The 22,499-nt window shown below is 49.1% G+C and overlaps 1 protein-coding gene across 1 annotated transcript in view; it reads right to left on the bottom strand.

Annotated features, from left to right (window-relative positions):
- The window catches only part of LOC121587618 (protein piccolo), an 82,306-nt gene extending 60,843 nt beyond the window's left edge, over positions 1-21,463 (bottom strand). The window contains exon 1 of the mRNA XM_041904573.1: positions 21,330-21,463. The gene's annotated coding sequence lies outside the window, so the exon portion shown is untranslated. The remainder of the gene's footprint in view (positions 1-21,329) is intronic.
- Positions 21,464-22,499: the final 1,036 nt, after the last annotated feature.

Here is a 22,499-nt window from a genome sequence, read left to right as displayed (position 1 = left end):
CTGACACACACGGCACAACACACACACACAGTGAGTGTAGAAAACTCACCAAGACAAAGCTTGATGATTATTACCTACACTGCTGGTTGAAATTACATTCCAAAGCGCTGCTTATGGTGATTCAAAGAGTTATGCTTCTACTCCGAGTACGGCGCACGGACATGAACCCTCCGCGAGTCCACCGCGAGCCGGGTCGAGTGGCCTCCAAAGCTCGCGCCGTCTGTCTAGTTTTATGGGATTGCGAACGGCACACCTTTAAACTCTCGAAATAAAGGCAAAACTCTGGGCGGCTGTATTGCTGGTTTGGTAGCAACAGGAGGAGGGATGGAGCGAGTTTTGCACACCTTTTTGATGCTTACTTCTTTCCACTATGCTCAATAGTTTCAGTACACCTCTCGAAAACAATTGTGCAGCTTTTTTACAGTAAAAACCTCGTCAAGTTGAGCCTTCCGGTGGTCCTGAAAAGCTTCAGAATATACGAGACTTCACAAACCCTAAATCCAACTCAAACTCACTCCTAACCGCCTGCAATCACGGTGGTTGAAACGCTCTAAATAGCTGGCAAATTTAATGAACAACTTCCCAATCACGGAACGAAAGGGAACACGTTTTATTGAATTCAAAATGACAAATAATTTGATTGTGGAAATTGGTGTGCGGTTTGTACGGTCACCAGCGCAACCTTGCTCAACATTGCGTCCATTTTCGGTCACTGAAATAAATAAACACAACCCACACTCGCGCTGGAGGAGACTGACCGAGGAGCGGATTATGGTGTGTACACCGAGACATATCAAATAATGATCAAAACAAATGCACACGCAGTGCAAATGCAGTTGAAATAAAATTGATTAAACAAGCTGAAACAGCACAATATTTCCCTCCCGGGAGCATCCAGTTCCGTTTCAACTTGCCCGCAAACACCCATCGCCAGTTCATTTTTGGACGTTTGGAGTTGGCTTTAATTGATTGTTGAAACACCACCCGGTCGCACCGACCGACCCAACGTTGCCAACGCGTTTGATGCAATCATTAGGGAAATGTGTCCCTTGCGATGCGATTCGAACTTTGCTCGCTTCATTCACGCACCGGCCACACACATATCAAATTGCCGGTGGTGATTGTTGCGAATGAGTACGTGCACGCGTGTGTATATATTCTTTTTGGTATTTTTTGGGTTATTCCTTTTCGCCCTCAAACGACCTTGTTTTGGTCGTACGCAAAACCGCGGAAAATCGCTGTCTGCAGCGTGCACCACGCTCACCTATCGACATTAATTTATCTCCACCAACCCTGCGGAGCGGTGCGCTGCGGTCATTATAATTAAGAGCTAGGAAATGGGGGCCCTCATTCGATCAGCCATCGACGATATACATCCATCCATCGGCGGACTCCTTTTTCGTACCGCGTGCTGTGATCATGCACCTTCATGCAGTTCGTATATGGCCATGCGAAGAGTTCTGGAAGCATGAAAGACACTCTGCGCTTCGGGTTAACTCTACTCGAACCGACGGATCGGCAAGCTAATTAGGAAACGATACCGATTTATGACTGACACATGCCGTTCCGATGCACGATATAGATACCAAAACATAGGCCTTCGTTCGTTTGAAGCCGCTCGATTGTAGTCTGATGATCTTGCGCTCTGCACGGTGTACATCGCTGAGGACAAACGTCATGGCCTGCCAGCGGGAGGCGAAAAATCGCAAACGTGAAGCTGTAATCGATCATTGCAGTTCGTGTCGAGGTTCGTGACAGCTGCCGGAAGCTAGAAGCGTTACACTAATCTTTTCGTCAAATGAACTAACCTGTTCGATCGACAAACTTTAGCACCATACCATGAGGCTGCGCCGGCATAACACTCATTAGTGACGCGTTTATGGCTATCTCAGAATTACCCCGTGGCACTCCCAAAAATTGTTCTACAAGGTCAGACAATCAACACGTTGTTGTTTATGGCACGGATTCGAATGCGGATATAACCAGCTCGAGGCAATGTTCAAAGTATACAAACGTACCTTCACATCTCTTGAACACCGAAACCTCCTTTTCCAGTTACGACAAGCTTCAAACAACACTCTAAGGAACCTACGAAGACCCTTCAACGCTGGCCAGCACTTCTACGCATCGACACAATTGACAAAAAGTACTTTTAAAGAATGGACTGCCAAGAAATGGGGCATCATTTCATCGACGCCTCCCCGCGACACAAACGGGCGCCGAGTGTTAGGGGTGATCAACCGCATGAGCCACATGAACGTGCAGGAATCTTGCATATCATTGACCCACAAATGGGTCGCACGAACCTTTCCTTTGTGAGTGAGAGCTTGCTTCGACAAAGAACTTCAAGAAATCTTTCCCTCAATCCGTTGAAAGCGAGCAACGGTTATTGCAGCTCAGCGCAAAAGGAAACAGTTTGTTCTTTGCAAATATCACCCTGTCCTGTCCAACTAAATCGCCGACACCTTCCGCTTGATTACACAATTAATCCCCATGTTTTGTTGTCCATGTTTAGCTATCTTGCGTCCCCGCATTGATTGATCCCGCAGTCAGACGTCAAAAGTGATCATCCAAATCGAAAGCCTGCATCATTAGAACGAGCAGGTTTAGCGAATGATACCGACCTGCTGGCTCCATCCTCTGGGCCCACTGGTCGCGCAAACTGGTTACAGTTCTTTGACCCTTTCCCCCCAGAATCCAACACTCCAATCTCAAACAAACGATCCCGGTCGGCGAAAAAGTTTCAACTCCCATGGTCCGCGAGTCTACGGGAGAGTGTCGAATTCCTAGATTCCTCCATTTGCTAGGCCTCGGCCGTCTGCTCCAAGCCTCTTCTAGCTAATGTCCCAAAACTTCCTTCCAATAACTGGAGGCGCTCTGGCTTTGGCTCGTATCATAAATATTAATTTTCTTCAGCGCTTCATATTTTATCCGAAATATCTCGAAGGTATGCTTGGTCCCCCCCCCCCTCGGCAGGGTGTCTCGCAGTACGAAACCCACGCCTGAAGTCCAAGCCCCCAGGTTCGATCGACAAAAACGTTTGCTTTAAAACCCACCGCATGCCGCATGCTTCGAACGTTTCGAGCACATCCACGCACGCTCCCTCGGGGACGGTCATGGGCAGGGACAGGGACTGGAATCGATCGTTTGCTTGTTCCGTTATTCGCGCGACACGCACCTTATGCTGGTAAGATGAGCATGAAGAAGAGGGAGAAGAAGCCAAGGTGCGGTGGATGCGTACGCGCGTTTTTCAGCGTTTACCGGTTTTTTGGAGCGTCCGGGGCGACAGACAGGTTGTTGAACGCGTGTAATCAACGCAGCTTACATAACCTCCACCAAACCGGCCGTGTGGGGACGGAACGATGGAATTCGTCTATCACCATCCCTTTTGCCTCAATAATCTCTCCCGATCATAGCTATTTGGCCATGTCGCAATCATGCACGGTGAGTGCTGTGTCATCGCTTCATACACAAATTAATAGCGATTGGAGCGATTCATTTGGAAGAATTTGCCAATGCTCTCCGATCCTCCACACCTTCTGCTCGATCGTACGATGTCACACAGGTCACACACACAGACCTCAAGCCGAACAATGTAACAGGGAACAACTATTTCAAAGAGTTTACACTGAACAAAAAACCCTCCTCCACTGTCATAAGATATAATAAAGGCTTGGGAGATGACATCATACTGCGTACACTTTGGAACGTTTGGAATGATATCCTCTGACGCGACATTCCTCGCCAAACCTCTCGCAGAAGGGCCGGCAGCCTTCTTATTGTCTTGGGCCGGAGATGATGGTATTTTTTTATGTTAGCGACACACGCATGGTATGCAAATGAGCCTTCAGAGAGGTCTCCTTTCACCGGCCACATCTCAACAGGTCAACCAACTCGGAACGATATGACCATTGCGGGTTGCGTGAACTCTGGACATCGTGGACGGGTGGTACATTTTATTGGAGAAGTTTTTCGAGCGCATCATCCGCATCTTTTAACGACACACGACCTTCTTCTGTTCCGCCCATCCGCCCGCCGTATATTGACACAGCATTTGTTCTTCACCAAGCGAGATATCTGGTGCTATACCGTACGAACAGGAACTTTAATCCTTCCAATTTACGATATTGTCTCTCTTCACGGCCCATTAGCATACCCGCGCGAGCTAGGGAATGCGGACACATGGAAGGGCTCGAGCAGCGAGCTTTTAACGTTAAACCCGTTCACGGAGTTCACGGCTTGCACGAGAAGGCAAGTCTTTTCGGGTAAGATACTTTTAGGCTCAAAATCACCCCCCACACCGCAACTTGGCCGGTTGATGGCCCGATGTAGTTCCTCGCCGGCAGTGGCTCGGGACACCCGAAAATGTGCGCCCCTTTGCAATCGGCGGGCTGCAGCAGCAGGTCGCCGACCTGCGGGGCGATTAGTGGGAAAAGAAGCCAGTGACACTGCCGCTTGGCTTGCGGAGAAAGCTCCATAATTAGATTAATGCTAATCTAATGTTTAAAACACATGCCCTAGTCACCCTCCTGGGTGGACGAAATGTGCGACGCTAAGCAGGCTTATGCTGCCACGAACCTGCCGCTCGTAATAATCAAGATGGTGGTGAAATTCAGCAGCAGCAGCAGCTTATATACAAGCCAGCCCAAAAGCCAGCCTGCTTGGACCAAAAATTGCTAAACGTTATTAGTCCACACCCGACCCTACCCGGCTTGTGTGCGTGTGCCCGCAGCCAGGGCCAGGAGGGAAACATTGGAAGTCAACGCACCGCGACGGTAATCAAATTTGGAACCGTCGATAATTGGGCAACATCAAATCGATAATGACACACGGTGCTGCTCCAGGGGTTTTCTTTTTTGGGAGTTGCTCTTTCTCTCCTTCTGCGGTGGGCGGCTTTTGAAGTTAATTCGCCCAGGTGAGGCAACATTAGTGGCAAACACAAAACAGGCCAAAAAACACACACAGAAAACGGCAAAGAATTCATGCACGGTCGGCAGAAATCGTAATCGCTGTGCGAGGCAGTGTCAATACGTTTCGTTTTTCCCCCACTAATTGGAATTTGACCTGCAGCATTAACACATACTCGTGCAAGCGGCACAGGCCGTGCAGTTACCGTTTGTGGCCCAATGCCCACCGCCCAGCTTGGCTAGTGTGAGCGAGGTGGCCGTTTGGCGAGGGAAGTTAAGGTTACGTTTGCAGTTTAGTAGCGTGGATGAACCAGCAAGCCAAAACAAATCAATGCAAAATAGGCAAGAGAGAGTTTTCATGTAAAATTACTGAAATATACTTATATACTTCCCAAAATACAAACTTCCTATTGAGTTTGCAAGAAATACACAATAATGCAATTTTCGCAGCACAATTTCAACATAAACATAAAAATGACAAACTTCCTCTAATGATGAGCATTTCAAACATGGCACAGGAATAGAATGAATGCCTGCACAATAACAAATACGCCACATTCAGCAAGATGAGCATCGTTTAGGGAACCGGAAAGCATCAAACTACGTCAACATCATCCGGCGAAGCCACAACATGGGCACGATGAGGCATACAATACCATCCACCCAATTATTTACATACTTAAACCGAGTCCCGGTCGAAGCAACATTTTGGCAAAATTTCTCTCCACCAGGAAGTTGGCAAAAATGTTCCCTCTGTCAACCACGCAAAAAAAACCAAAATCCACGACGGAATTACATACCAAGAAAACATTCAAAAATGAAATGCGTAACCGCAATCAGGAGAATGGGCGAGCGACCGCAGAAGGCAGCCCGACATTTGGTGCCACTCACGCCACTGTGATGAACTTAACATGGGAGCCAACAACAAACAGACAATCAGAACCGTCGCTTGATTGTCGATCTCGTTATCATTATGCGTATCATCATCAGTTATCTTCATCGATAATATAGCGTGGAACAGTAGAACAGCAATTTCCATACCGACGCCTCAAACGAGGACGATCGAAGGTCATGCGAGACGCATTGGAGCTAAAGGCGAGGCACTCTGTTCACACACCACTGCCGAATCATTTAGTAACGGGCGTTTTATGACATTCGGGTGGCCGAAATTCGAGCACAGGGGGCATTTTCGGGGTGCAATTCCACAATCCGAAGCAATTCGTTGCCTATCAAAAACAAAAAGCGCCCAGCCAGGAGCGAGTGAAGGGAACTTGTAGCACACGATTGCAACAAGCCTGTTGCAACCGATGCTTTTTTAAAGCCATGGAAAATAAAGCCCAACATACGCGTACGCACCGACGAAATGCGCTGTCACTCTTGTCTGTCCCAATTCTATGCCGGGCCTCGGCTTGTGCCTCGAGCCAAGGTTAAACCCGCACACACACACATGGTCGTATCTCTTTCGCCTTTCCCGCACCTGAACGGAGGGGAAAAACACTTCGATTTACATTCTGGCGAGAGGCGTACAACTTCTTCGACCAGCCGGTATGGTTGTAATTTATTTCACACTCCAAAACCATACGGTGTGTTAATTGTTCGACCTTTCGGGAGGAAGCCAAGGGAAAAGCCGAAAAGACGACAAGACACTCTGTGTGTTGGTGCAGAAATTCGTATTAAGTGACCTTAATATTTAACATCCCTTTTCTTGATAGCCGGACAGAGAACGGGAATCGCGTGCAGTTTTGTTCGACGATCTCTTTGCCCCCTTTTTCCCGTCGCTCATCGCTCGCTTACTTCTTCCCTCTGTGTAAGTGGTTAATTTTGCCGACTTAACTGCAATGCAATGAGTTTACCACAGAACCAGTTATCAACCGGTATTAACGCGAGAGCCCCGTTGGGGAGATTGACCACCGAGTGTCGACTTTTGCTTGGCCCCTCTATCTGCTGCATCTGGCTCGGCTGCTCTCTGATACCTGTGGCATCACGACGGCGTCGGTTTTCGTGCTTCTGTCGCATAATAACCTTCTGCATCCTTCAATCAACCCTTTACGGCTAAAAATGGAACATAAAATGAGATAAAAAAAGCACACACACACTCACTGCCCGAAAAGATAAACACGACGGAAAAGTATGAGATTTTATAGGCCCGATATCTTGTACGACTATAATTGAGTTCGTGTACTACTGGACCAACAACAATGTAAGGCAGAGCAGGATCTCACAACAACAGGGGAATTGTTTTTGAGTTTTGTTACTGCTTGTTGCTGGTTCTCGGTACCAGTGTCCTCCTACTTGATCGTACCACAGCAACGCCATCTGTGAGAAAGATCACCTACCGCGCCTTTATCAAACTTACTTAACATTCATTCACTTTCACGCCACTCCTGCATCCCATAAAGTACATTTCCCCCAATTTCGACGCCGGCAACAACGAAACACAAACACCATCGTTTAATTGTTTACACCACGTGGAGCGCAATTTGAATTTCTAATCAGTTGACGAATCATTTTTCACTCCCTTCTTTACTCACGAGACGGAGCAGCATTGGAGAGCACGGCCGGCCTCGGGTGGACGGTACTGGTAGCGTGGAATCCAATTAGTAGAACATATTTCATCCCCCTCCCCAATTGTGTACCATCCAGTTCCGGGAAAGCCAAGACAAAGAGCGCATAAATGGACATGAAATCTCATGCTCGTTAATCAACGTAGCAAATGGCGGTCGGCGGGATGGCCGATTCGGTGGCACGAAAACAACAACACCTCGTCGCGCGTAATGGAAAACGACTATCGCTTATCAAATTTCAGTACATTTTCACGCCACTCCAATGTGAGTCGTCGGTCCCCCCCCCCCCTCCCCCAGCTCCTGTCGGAGAGCATTCCAAATGGACATGTTCCTTTCATCACGCCCTTTGATCGGACAACTCCGCCCTGCCGCGCGATTAGTTGTCGCGTCTTATGCAGTCGCGATGTGTTTGCGTAATACTGTCATCTTTCGATCGTTGGAAAACCGGATCGAACGAGCATTAAAAAAACACAGACGGCCACCGGACGACAAAACCGGACAAACCGAAGCGGAACTGGTTCGATGGCGCGCAACCCGTACTCGCATAACCGGACCCACACCGGATGCCCGGGTGCATAATCCGTTTGCCGGCATCACTTCCAAACGACCTCGAGCCGAGCGTCCATCCCTCACTGCACTGGCAGCTAGCTCGCCGCTGCCCGAGCGCCATCCGATCACACCCGACGAGGACGTAACGAATGAAAAGAAAGTGTCAAAAAATAGAAAGCATAGCATAATTTGCATACAGCCACCGCTGCCACCGCCCGGCCGGACGACCGAAAGGGTGTGGACGGTAAGAAAGGCACCTTCACCATCTTCTCAGCCAATGATTGGATGATTGGATCCAGTGATGCTTTCTCGGGGTTTTTGCGTGATGACAAAACCGCTTACCTCTGTGGTCTTCCGCAGGGCGTGCAATGAGACGCACCACCGGGGGTACGATGCTTGGTTTGAGTTTCTCCAAGTTCGTGACATCGAAGGGTACTCGTCGGATCACCGCCAGACACTTCTGGAAGTCACGATCAGTGGCACGGAGAAGGGAACAAGTGTAAAAGTGCATGGAGATGGGAGATTTCATTCATTCAGTGAGGTGACTAGGTGGCATTTCCCGTGATGCGTTTAGAATGAATCAAATTTCTTGACAGCTTTCTTGTCTCCCTCGCTGAGATCCAGGCCTTTCCCTTTTAAATTAACAAAGTAGTAAAGTCTGACTGAGGTTGGGACACATCCAATCTCCGACACACTCCCCTTGAAGGTGGGAAAGATTAATGAAACCAGTTCCATTCCTGCAAGGCATCGCTTCGATACACATCACCGACACACCAGCTAATGCTGCGTGGAAAGTGTTGACTGATTGAAGAGCGATAGATCAATCGGCTGATAAGGTGAATCGATCCCCACGCCAGCGCTCATCGCCCGTATAGTTTAAACAAAGTAAGAGATAAAAGCCTAATTCAGTTTCACTTTCCAAAGCGAAAAGATTCACTCGCCAGTTTGTTTAAGTGATCCCAAAAATTAGCCCGTACCCGCACAAGACCCCGATGCTCCAGCAACTCCAATTTGTACAGCAACTTTCGTTTTCGAAAAATGTTCGTGCTCCTCACAGGGCGACCGTCAACAAAACCGGAAACCAATCGAAAAACAGCCGCCCCAGGACACTCGGTCCGCTTGGTGGTGGGCATCCCGGCTTCAGAGGAATGCGACGCCATGAAGAGTTTGGTCCAAAGCATAGCCGAAACTAAAATAAAACAGCAAGTGCCGCTTTTCACACAACATTGCTGGAAGGTGGGAAGCTACGGGAGAAGGAGGAGCACGGCCACATTATATTGTTTTACCCCTGGAGGAAAAATTCGCAAAATGATTAATGACAGCGCCAACCCCCGACCACCCTACGCCACGCGGTTCAAACGAGAGAGGGCGAGATTGTCTGCATTATTTATGTTTTGATTGCTACAAACCTCGCCGGGCGCGTTTCGAGCGCTGGCGTGAATGCAAACAAAATTGAAGGGTTAAGACACCTTCTCCTTCTGGGGCTCGCGGCACGAACATCGCGCTATCGCGAACGAGATGCCGGTGGTGGTGGTACTTCCTTCCGTGATCACGCTCACGCGCGTAGATGTCGTTTCGTCGTTCGCTATCTAAATTCCAACGCCACAGTTTGCGCAGTCACGGCATGCTGGCTTCTCCAGAAGATGCTGGGGAGTTGCTCCAGCGGGGAGGGCATCAAAGGGATGTCCCTGCGGGCCTGATGGCCAAAAATGGATGCCTTCAACGAGCAGAACCCGACTCCGGTGTCCGGTGCGATAAGCAGATAAGCAAAAGTGAGATCCACCAACGTCTCGCTAGATCCTGGTTCCCAGAAAAGCCCCCCAACCGTTCGAGACGTTGTTTGGGGAGTGTTCGCCGGCACGGGAGAGATAGTGAAAGTTACCAGCGTTGCCTATCACCTTCACACACTAGACAATCCACACACAACCCAGCGCCGAGTCTTGCAAGGTCGGTGATTGATTGCTTCTGTTTGCGACGCCATCGATGCCCCACACCACCACCACGTCACAACGGAATTAGAAACCTATACAGTCGGAAAAGCAGTGCCCCGTTGCGGGACTTCCGAAACCGAAACAGAAACCGCAGTATAAGCTTCACGGTAGCCTATCCGGCTCACACAGGTGCACAATTCAATTACGAGCAGCTACACCTGCCGCGCGCATCGATGTCCTCGTGCCGAGCGTTGGTGCTGGAATTCCGTCCGGAACCACAACTGGGCCATGCCTTACTTTTCCACCCAGTGCCGCCCAGTGGCACTTGTTGGGCTTCATCCCTGTGCGCCTTCAATTATTGTGCCGCTGCAGGAACGAGCAAGCCCCGCACACATCGTGTCAATCAGTGAACCATTCAAATCACTCGCTACGGCGGCTCCATTTGCTTTCCAGGGCCTACTTTATCACCCAGTCGTCTCCCCACCTGGGATGACAATAGCAGATCGGTGGAAAAGTGCACTCCAAAGGCATCCGTGTGTTGTGTGTGTGTTTTCAGTGATAGTTTCCAAGATAAAGATGCACGACAAACTGTCACTAGGTCAAAAGTGACAGCGCATCGCAAGCCTTGCGCGTTACGTAGCACCTCATCTCAAGGGTTTGAGGATTGAACCGCTCCACCACTCGGTACAGAAGCGAGATTGAATTCGGTTTTTATTAGATACCAATCTGAGACCGCGCAAGCACTAAACCCAACATCGTCGTCATCATCATCATCGAGAGAAAAAGCGCTTCTTCCACGGTTCATAACAAGACAGCTTGTTACGCCGCGATTGGTCGTAAAATTAAAGAGCAGCTTAATGGAAAACGCGCGGCAGCCAAGGTACGCTGCTTGTGGATGGGAAAATCGCCAGCATTGAGCGTTCTGCATTGGCACGAGGGAAGACGTCACCGATAGGGTGACCACAGCACAATGCGCAAGGGCCGATGCAGGGCTGATGAGGAGGGGGAAGCTGTAAAGTTGAGCCACTCCTAATTAGGATTAGCTTCCGTACTCTGTACTCCGCAGCAAGAGGTGCCAATCAATTGAATTATTTGATAAAAATCAATACAAATAATAAAGCTGCGATGGTGAGCGGTACAGATGAAGCATATAATTTAGTGTACCACTCAATCAAGCTTAGTGTGTGTTTAATGACCAGCTCGATAGTACCACCCGGGCGAACGTCCTATTTCTCCGTCAGCGACCCTGTTCAGATGACACACAGCAGTTTATCGATTTTTCCACAGTTGCATGTAAGAGTGATCATTAAATTCATTATCTGCCTCAGTGTTTGCTCTTGCGTCTGTCACTATTAAAAACAAACAAGTCGGTATCGTGAGCAGTGTGTCTGTTTATTTTTAAGTCCTTCCTAAGCCTCTGCTGCCTTCCACCCAGTCATTGATCCATGCAATGCTCCTCCAATGTATTGGATTGACCCATAAAACTTTACGGCCAACCAACTCTTCCTACGCCTCTTATCTGGGACACACACACGTACACACAGTGCCGAAGCGCCTCTGCCAGCAGCAGGTGAAAGAAGATGCCACAAAAACGCGCAGCCCCATCTGGCGATCACCACCCCTCTGGCAACCCTATGAACCGTAACGCATCCTTAATTAATTGAAAGCTTATAAATTACCCCAACGCCCGAATATCCCATCCCAGGCCACCATAAAATATGGCAAAAGAAAACGCATGCAATCATGTTCCATGTTCCGGCAGGAGAAAACTAAAAACAAACCTCCCCCTCCTTCCCCCACAACCTGCGCCGTGTGTAGCTGTGTGTAGTTTGCAAAAGCGCCAAAAAAATCTCTCCCAGCTAATGACAGCAATTCCATCGGAAAATCACCCACCAATCGACACAACCCGGGCCCCGGTAGCCGTCACGGCACGGCAGCGGAGAATTCAATTTTCCACCTCCGAACCCCCCCAGTACCCAGTGGCAGGTAACGAGTAGTTTGTCGATAGATACCTACCCAACTACTCAGCTCTGCCTCTCAACACTCCGAACTCAACACGCCGCACAAAGCGGTTCCGATAAAATGTGGAAACTCTTTGCGTTTTTAATTCGACAGGAAAATAAAATTTTCATCAGTCGTGAGAGAACGCACCACCGGCTGAGGGTGTACAAGACAGCTTAAGCAAAAACGCACGCACACAACGACCATCCCTCTTCTGCTTGAATTGGGTGCAATGGTACAAAAAAACGGGACTGTCCGTGTATCTCTCTGTTGTCTTTACCTTCTCGCACTCAGCTGAACAAGATCTCCCCCAAAAAACACGACCCCTTGTTGGCAAAACATCCTCAATTAGCATAATAACCTTGAAAACGATGCAGCGTTTTCGCTGTGCGCGGGCTTTAGAGGGGAGCTGCGGCCAGGCGAGATGCTGCACCATAATCGCTGCCGAAGTCGTGCCCGCCCGGATGCTCGTGCCCCCGATGCCATTTTTGAATTCGAATAGCCACACCACTGCTTTGGGGTGGTTTGTGCGTGAATTGGACGGTTATGGGTCGCTCATGTGTGTTAACGGTTCGAGTGAGACTTTCGGATTGGCTCGCAAGTTCGGAACATGGAGCAGGCAATTAATCTAATTTCGATGCGATTTTTGAACGGCAAAGAAACGATTGAACATCGGATCGGAATAGGATATGGAGCTTCTTCGTTGCTTTGTAGTTTACGTGTGATTGCTGTGGCGCATTTTGGCATTTAATTTAAATAGTTTTCTCTCTTTTATCAGTAGAAACATCTAAGCTCATCACAAAACTTAATAAATTATTCCAACAACATGTGTAATTAATGCGTTTTTCCTTGAAACTTCCAATGAATATTCCTCCTATTTATCCAGCATCTCTCCAACTACTTTCAGCCGTACTTTACGACTTTTATCGATCACAACGCAGCAAGAAATGGCAACGTCTGCGACACAAATCAGCACACACTTCACACCCAATAACGGCTGAATTCCATTAGACAAGTGGTCACGCAGTCATGTCCAGACTGTGCGATGGAATAGGACATTCTTCGAATGTAACCTTATTCCAGGACACCGTTTCGTGCTCTGTTAAAGGGAGATATTCCCAACCACACAATAAGAGGGGAAAGTTATTGCGTAGTACGTCCAGCAGGATAAAATTACTCACTTTTCCTGAAGGGAGAGAAACAACAGCCTACGCCTGCCAAAGGTTTCCCGATAAATGTCATCTTTACGGTACAGCTAGACGCCACTTTTGCGTAAACGATATGAACACAATATTGAAACGACTTCAGAAACATCTTCAGAAGGCATCGAGAATCAATTCCCTCGCTTTTGTGGGACGCCACCGAGCGGCACATTCCTCGGCAGCAAATCGAGCGGCCACAAACAAACAACTCCCTGCCCTGACCCAAAAAGCCAAGAACAAACAGTACGTGCGTCCAATTTCCACTTCCGTTGAAAAACAATCCTCTTCGAGAGGATCTCCCGGAACCTACTGGAACCTCACACAGTGGCAGCGGGATGAAAAATATCGTCAATTTTGCCATGGATATGGGCCAATTATGGATGCCGAAAATATCCACACCTACCCGGAACAGGGCCCGCACGGCATCGCCCGAAAGGTGACGCCCGTCGAGACGGAAATAAAACAGACTTCTTGGTGGAAATGTGTTCCTGCTGTCTTCCGCCCGTCAAGAAGTTCGGCCGTCGTAACTCGCACTATCCTCAGAGTTCCTTCCCCGACTCCCAGGAGCAGGAGCCCGGCTGTAGGGCATGGTTCTTAAATTGGCTACTTCTACCACATTAGCACGTGCGAAATGTCTCCTCACGTCCGGCGGTTTTTTCCGCTGGCTGCTCGGTGGCGCAATTTCCGAAACGGAACTGGGATGGGCCCGGAAACTGGTCGCGAAACGCGCACGAAACAGCAGGACATCGGTTTACCGGTGACGGTAAAGCCGCAAGGAATCATTTCACGATTGGATTGCCACTAACGGTGGCCAAAGGGGGCATGCTTGCTCTGAAATTGGCTAGCTGACTTGCCAATTTGAAGAAGAAAACAGAAGCCAACTCACCCAGCGGGCCTCCACAAGGGTCTTGGGTCTTGGTATCGTATTGCGTGAAAAGGATTTTGGTTTCGAAGTTCCATTTCCAACACCCAGTCGAGGGACGGAAACACAAACACGGCTACCTGTACGCAGGAGAAAGGGCATTCGCCCTGAGGCGCCATCTTCCAGGCAGCCCCGTACGGCGGTAGAGAAGACGAATTAGATTTATGCGCTACGTTTTCCGCTCATGATCCTGCAGGATGGAGGGAAAACACATTTCCAGCCCTTGCTACACTTTATTTATTGGCTGAACGCGGCGCCAAAAACCAAGGAGTCTGCACCGGCTGTCCCGTTCGCGTTACGGCAATAGTATCCGTCGTTTCGCACCGAAAGCGGATCCATTCGCAGGCCAATTTCTAGAGCCGTACTACACTTCACTGCGATATCTATCTTAATAAATCGTAAATGAAGGCAAAAGGCACAGCACCGGGCCTCCCTGCCGCCGGGATAGTATCAATTGGGATATCGAAATAAATGCGTAGAGTACGTACCCTTCAAGCATCATTAAATTTTATTTCACTTTTTCGTGTTTTTCTTTTGGCAACCTACCCGGTGTGCTGTTGGGAGAGCTAATAAAGTGAATCAAAGTACTCAGTACGTGTGTATTGAGTAAATTTTCCAAATAGAATAGATGGTTTTTTGTGAAGAAAGCATGCTTTTCCTGCAGGAAGGTGCTTTAAAACCCTGATTTTGTCATGCGTATTGCATACATCCAGGCGGATCACGCGTACCTCATTACAGGCTGCGTGCTGCTTTTGATGGAACAACTTTGTTTATCATTCTTTTCGCACTTTTTACGCGAAACTCCTTCCCAAATTGAGACAGTTTTACATTTTACCCAACGGTGCTGTTGCCACTAGCTACTGGCCCCCGTTGACAACCCCGAAAATCTTCGCCCGCTGCTGGCACGCGCTAATGCAACCGTGACGACCTGGAGGGGTGTCATGCGTCTCTCGCCTTTTCTCTCGCCCGTGGCACTTGGAAAGAAACCTTTTTGCATTCAGCCCCGGTTCTGGTCACGGGGCCTTGAATTCCGACTCCAATCTTTCAGCACACGCCGTGGTTCAACAGTTTTGACAGTTGAAGAATTAATGATGCACGCAACGAGCTAATTAAAACTTTTTTGACAGTCAGATTCTATTATTTTTGCTTTTATCGCGCTCCGGGATACTCCCGGATGAAGGGGAACACATCCAGAAAGAATACGAACTGTGATGATAAATTTTGGCAGAGCCGTTTGTTTTCCTTCCTGAACGCACAAAAAAAATCAGTCTCCTTAGGGATAGGAAATTGCTATGCGCCACGGGTTGCCGCCGTATCGAGTTTCACCATCCTACTCCCCTCTTACTTAGGCTCGAAACACACGGCCACAGGGGGGGGGGGAGGGCTAGAACAAATCTAGAGCAAAGCGGTCCAATCCAATATGCGAATTCAGGGCAGCGACAACACTCTAACGAAACAGTCACGCCGCTAAGACACTGATGTCCCGTTCCAGCGCCACCAATTTCAACGCCAACAGTGCACTACACTATTTTACCCCTGCAAGCACTTCGCCTTTACCCAAGCTCCAGCCAATCCAGCACAGTTGGGGGAAACGCAAACACAACGACTGCGAAACATACCAAAAAAAACCGATCGAATTCAATTTCTAATGCAATTTCGATTGCCTGCCCGCCCGAGTGGTGCTTGGTGGCGGCTTCGAAAGAGGGCGAAAGTTTCGTGTAAACATACCAGCAGAAAAGGGCGGCACAGACTTCTGCCGCTGCGTCGTGGTTGTGGGGAAGAAGATCTATCGATTACGTCAGCGGCGACGGGACATTGTTGTTGTCTGTGAAAATACGACCACTTTCTCACGGACTGTACCTTGGGTTTGCTGCGGAACGAAGATGTCTTAGGTGGCATTTTCCCGCCTGTAGTGGTTGAACTTTACCGAGTTGAATTCACCGACGACGGGGGAGATGGGTTGTTTTTGTAGTGGCAAAGTGAAGTTGAAGGCTGGAGCAGTGCTTAAAGGCGAAGAGGCGGTTATGTTGTGTTTATGCGTAGCGCTGTCTATAAAGTCATTGGCTGAGTGTTTCACTTCCTATCGACGTTGTTGTAGTCTAATGAGGAGTTAAACGGCTCGCAGCTAAAGGGATGGAGCTACTGTGGCAGACTGTCATCGATAATAACACACACAGCACTCTCTGTGAATCCCTTCACGAAACCTTCACAACCGACCTAAGCCATTGCCAGGGTTAGATGAAATCCTAATCAACGTTGCCACCTAGTGTCGCTTGCTTCCGTAAACCATTTTACGACACAACATCAAACGACAAGCTTTTTCCGCCCACAGACGCACATCGGACCCTGTACTGCCTTTTTAAGACCCTCTTTTTCAATCATCATTTCCGAAAGCATCTACCCACCCACCCACTCGCATTGGCGCGCCTGCTGCCACCCATCATTGTTTTTACGAGTTCCCAGCGAAGCGTTCGTTACAAACTAACCGACCGTTACACAAAACCCTTCGGAGACTCGTTTTGCTGTGCAGCTCCAAAACCATCCAGCGCCGACCGCTGGCACCCCAACCCCTTCGTGTGTTTTCTTCACTTTCCATCTCGTTCAAAAACGGTGCAGCTAGAAACAGTTAAAACCGGTCCTTCTCTCCCGCTTGCAGGGTGACCACGGGACCGACAGACTGGGAATGCACACCGTCCGGGCAAGTTCGCTCTTCCGCTCGGACAACGCTCAGAGCGGTCAGTTCCGCTTCCGGTGCAACTGAAACTGGTTTAAATCTCGGCGTTTTAAGCACACCCGTCTAACTTCCTTTAAAAGTTGCTCCATGTTAGCGCTGTTTACGTGTGTTTTTGAGCGGAGTTCGCTACCATTTTTGTCACAAAACTCTCATCAACGGGGTTTTGCGGTGTGTTTTGGTAAACATTTTTGTATTCCCTTTTCACACCAATACGGTCTGTTTGAAGTGTACAGCAATCTGTGTGACCTACTACCGAACGGCAGACCGAACGGCGTGTGCAAGCAACACAAACAGCGCGTACTCACTCTTCGTTGTAAGTAAAGATCATTCCGTTCGATTGAATGGACACAACAGAAAGAACGCAAACGCATCGGTGCGGCAGCAAACAACCCCTTTCGCTTTCGTTTTCATCCTCTTCTGCGTGTGCCCGAAATGAGTTCACCCGAACTCGATCACGTTTCGCCACAACTCTAATCTCCCAAAAGCACCGGCGCCACCGTTGAAAGAAATCAAAGGAAAATCCGCCCCTGCGAAGGTCGACTCCTGCGGGGACTGGGTGTGTGTGTGTTTTTTTTTCTCCCTGTTTCCCCGGCTTCCCATTTCGCCACGCACCGTTGCGTTTTCTCCTCCTGCAAGCCAAGGGAGCAAAGAAAAACGTGCATTTCGGAATTGCAAACCTGGAATTTTCACCTTCTGCGTCCTGCTTGGGCGAGATTTATATCTTTTTATCATCCCTACGGTAAGGGGAAAAAAAGGCGAAGGAATGCACACACAAAAAGAACCACATTTCTCCACCGATGAGCCTATCTGAAGCCACACGGACGGGAAAAAGTTAGCGCAAATAGTAAAGTTGAAAAGATTGCCTTCTTTTCTGCCTTCTGAGACAGTCGTTGTCAGTCGTCGTCGTCGTCGTCGTCGTCGTCGTGTGTCCTTTTGCCTGCGAGGCGGAAGGAATATTTTAACTTCATCTCAATTTATTGCCGCTCAAACTTTCTTCGGTAGTTTTTGTTTTATTGTTCTTTTCTTCCCTTAGTTGCAATCGAAGTTATTTCTGCATTTTTTTGCTCACGAACGTACGGGGTACAGTTGGCGAGAAAATATTATTAGTGAGAAAAATTGTTTTTTGCAATAGTTTTCCATGCGGGACGGGCAATTCGTTTGCGCCCTTACGGACGAGTTAAGAAAAATCGTACTTTTGCAGGTATTTTAGTTGCGAGCAGCTGTGTTCTTAAGAAGTTAAGCTAATTGAAGATATGAAGAGGCTTTGTAACCTTATTTTAAAGGGTAAATTCACATCACAACGAACGAATTTAAAGCAGGATGAGCTGTATAACATTGGAGCTTTTATCTCCCCCAACAAAACGAGTGTGACTCTTAGGACTCAAGCTCAACATAAGCTTGAGAAGGCATATAACCGTAAGCAAATTTCAACCCACCCAGTATCTTGGCCACGGTGCCACAACAGCGCCTACGTCATTGGTGAAATATTTTACTTCCACCTCGCACCTCCAAGAGCAGAAGGACCCAGAGCACTACGGGACGAGTCACTCATTCTTGGCGCTCAGTGCGGAATCCGCATACCGCCGCAATGTGCTCGACTCGCCCACACGGTGAGCAAGAATTCAACAGCTTCAAACTATTTTAGGCGTGGTGGCCGTCCCGTGTAGTGGTTTTGCCATCAAAACTGTCCCGAAAAAAGCAACCTTGAGGAAGCAGCGTGAAGCGTCGCTGGAAAGAAACAACACTTATCCACTGAAAGAGTATTTATTATACCCATCATGTGGGAAATGGTTATTAAAACTAAGCTCCCAACTCCACCCGCAGAAGTCCTCTGTAGCAGAAAACAAATCCACCTTCAACATTTCGATTCTTGGCCGGCCGTCGGGCGTCATCGGGAGCGGTGCGCAACATCAAGTCCAAAAATTAACATAAACATTCCTTCCACCTCGGACAGAGAGACAGAGTGAGAGAGAGGGGGAGGTTTCTTGTGTCTCTCTGAAGAAATGATTTTTTTTTTTTGTAGCTTCAAACCGTCCAACCGGTTCCGTGCGATGAATAAGAAAAAAACGGCCGATCATAGCTACATAACGCCGCGGCTTGGCTGACCCCCACGGCACGGAAAGATCAGGTTTTGGGCTTTGCACACAGCCCCACAGCCCCACGAGGGAATGACATTTGGAAGAGGCAAGGCAAAGCAAAAAAACGGATCCCTTCTTGTCCAGGTTGGGATGGATTCGCGATGGATTCGGCTACAGCATTGAGTACACAACGGTTGGGAGGAGTTCGAAGGGGCGCTTTGTGTTATCACAAAAGTACGCACTGCTTGCGTTGAAATAAAGGAACAGCTCATCATGCCTTTTTTGGGGGAAAAGATGACCCGTTAACACTCGTTTGAAGCCTACTTTCGAGAGAGAGAGAGAAAAAGCGAACAGAACCAGAACCCATTCCCTCCCAACACGGAAACACGTGGCGTGGGACCCTCCTCGAGGAAGGTGTTTTCAGCCTCACAAAGAAGGAGCGATTTTCGGGACCCTTTTTTTTTGGAACCGCTCGATTGTGGAATGTGTAACCTATTTAAAGCGAAATCTTACGCTCCGGGGGCGATAAATCGAAGACCTTTATTGCCCTTTCGATTCGATCGTTATTTCCCTGGTCTGCCCCGGTCTGGTCCTACCACAACCGATCGTTCTCGATCCAACTTCGGCAAGCAAACAAACCACCTCCTCGATCGTATCTGGGAGGCCTTTTTGTTGTTGTTGCCACTCTCGTTGTACCACACACACACAGGCCATATTCTTCGAGGCAAATCAATCAATCAGCTAGTTCTCGCGGTGCCCTGAATACATTCACCGGAGGTGAGTGCAGAGGGATAGGTGGTTGATATTGAAGGTGCAATTTAAAATGCAATCCTACGAATCGAGATTAGGTCAGCCAAAGCGTAGCAAGCGGAACTTTGCCGAAAGGGCGAAACAGGGCGTTGGAGAAGGAGAAAAAAAAGCATCAACCGGTACAGAACCATCCTCCCATGGTGGTTCGTTCTTGATCACACAGTACCTGCTTGCCAATTAGCAACTTTCGATAATTAATTGTAATTACAATCAACCCACTGGCAGTGGCACATTAAAACTATTCCCGCAAAACAACACTCCGGAAATGAGATCATTCAATGGGTGCCCCCGGAAAAAAGGCCTTAAAGCGTGTCTTCTGTAAAAGTGGCCAAACAAGAGCACACACCGGCGTCAAAGTGGTGCCAACCGAGCGATTCCGATATCGTAAAGTAGCGCAATAAATTAGCCCCCCCCCCCCACCCCTCACACACACACCTACTGGCCGACCCAACGGGGCAAGAACGGAACCGCTAGAATCGGTTGAATTCGCAAACAGCGCCCGTTGCTCGTTGGGCTGGCGGCCACTTAAAGATTTTTCGTCTGCCGTTGCAGTTTGTTTTTCGATCCTTCTTCCTTCTTTTTTATGATTTTTATATGCGCTATCAGAGGGTGTATACGGGGTTGTGTGTGAGGGGGAAGGGAATTAGTGTAGCAATGATTCAAATCCACTGCGAAAAAGAACCGCTTTGCGGGGGAAAAAAAGCGGAAACACAGGGAGCGGGCTCCTCCTTTGAGGGATGAAAAATTGGCCCCACCGATTTCGGGCTCAAAACCCCAAAAATTGCACACCGCGGCCACGCATCGTCGCGCACCGGGCCCCCGGTGTTTAACGGTGTTAGCGGTGGCCTGCGGAGGAAACGCGGTTCTCTCGATTGCGGCCACACTTACGGCCGGGCCGGTTTTTGTGTGTGCACCTGTGCGCGCACCAAACAAACGGTGATTTACGGAAAGCCCAGTCGAATGTATCGAACGCCCACCCCCGGAGCCGCCACGCACAGGTAATTGGTGACGAATTTGGCGAAGCAGTTAGAGAAGATGCGTGTCTTTTTCTGTTTGTTGCGCTTACCGTTTGCCGCAGCTGTGTCTGCGGCCGCGGCACTGGTGGAGGGGCTCTCTCTCTCTCTCTCTCGGGTGTCTGGCGCAGAGGAGATCGTGTTTGGCTTCCCCCCGCACCGGTTGACCTTTTCGGATTTGTAATTTTTTGCGTCTTGTGCGATCGATCACGGGTTCACGAACGAGAGCGGGAGTGGGAAGGTTACCACCAGCAACTACCACACGCTCGCACACCTGAGACTTCGTACAGTTATTGACATTGAAACTTCACAGCGATCCGATCGAATCGAAGCGATCTTTAAAACCGATCATGCAGCAGGGGCTGCTCACTATGTTTTGGTCAAATGATATTCCCCACGTGGCACTGTGCACTGCGTCTTCTGCTTCTCGCTCACTACCGAACACACTACGAGATGTGTGGCCACTACCGCCAATTACCCCCCTCCGCTCCTCACACTTCTCTCTGATCACGACCCGCACAGTGAACGCACGTCTCTTCTGATCACGAAAAAACAAACACACACACACACACACACACACACACACACTCCCGCTCACATACAGCCTCCCTCACTTACGTCGGATGTGGATGCGGGTATCGCTGCGTAAGCGCTCCTACGTACACGTACACGAAGTTACAGAAAATCGTCTCTCCAAGCCACGCGCACGCACGCTCGACTGCGGAACTGCAAATGCGGCCGACGGGATCTGCGAGCCGCTGCTCCACCAAAGCGCACGGGCCAGCGAGCGTGTGTGCGTGTGTGTTGGTGGCGGTGGCCGACGACGACGCCGTTCGAACATGTCGCTGTCCCACATCCGTTGCGCACGCTGCCGCTCGCGCGACAGAGACGGAGCGCAAACACGGCCGCTTCTACTGTTCGCCTCGCGGGAAAAGCGTTGCAATTTGGTACCGACTTGCGATGGCAAACGATGAAATTAATCATTTTTCATTCCTTTTTTCTGTTTTTCACGTCTTTTTCCTTCAAAAATATCTGAATCCCTCTAGTGATGAGCAATTTTGCTCAAATTTTCTCGATTTGCTGCTGTCAGGGGCCATTTTTGACGCAGCCCAGGCTTTCGACGCCTCTAGGGAGGTACGGCGTGAGTTCGAACCATTTTCGAACGAGGCGAGCCATTGAAACGGTCGTTTTGAAACGTTTCGCGGTGAGTTTGAATTTTTGCGCCATTTTTGAATTTTCGCCGTTGTTGTTGGGAAGCGGACCGTTACGTACCGGTAGCGTGCCATAAAGCGACCGGTAGCGTGCTATAAAGTAGTTTGCTATAAATTTATGATTTTTAATGTCCCAACGTGGCCCAAAACATCCCCTAACTCGATCGTGAGCCAAAAAGAACGGCCAGCAACGGCGGAACCGGCGCATCGAATGGCCCAGTGAGGCGCCATCCACTTCGAGACGACTCTGGTAGCAAGGAAGAGGGGGAGCAGAGTTCAAAAAAGGACGACAGACGGAATTACCACACAAACCGAGCTATGGGAGTCCTCGATGCCGCTTACCTAGGCAGCTGTCTGGTGCTGGTTCCTTGAGACGATCGTTGCTTCGGGAGGTGAATCCCATTCCGGTGACAGGGAAATCGTCGTACTACGGTGATCCGTGGACCACCTCAGATGGTACGTTCCAGGATAACTGATGCAGAAGGGAGGACGACGAGACGTTCAGAGAGGACCTTCGATTCGGAGCCTACAAGCCGCGACCAAGGACCGAATGAGCCGTGGCAGATCAAAGTAGAAG

This window comes from Anopheles merus, chromosome 2R, assembly GCF_017562075.2.
Source record: "Anopheles merus strain MAF chromosome 2R, AmerM5.1, whole genome shotgun sequence".
NCBI lineage: Eukaryota > Metazoa > Arthropoda > Insecta > Diptera > Culicidae > Anopheles > Anopheles merus.
The sequence above is the reverse complement of the archived record's forward strand: the minus strand, read 5'-3'. Positions and strand labels throughout refer to the sequence as shown.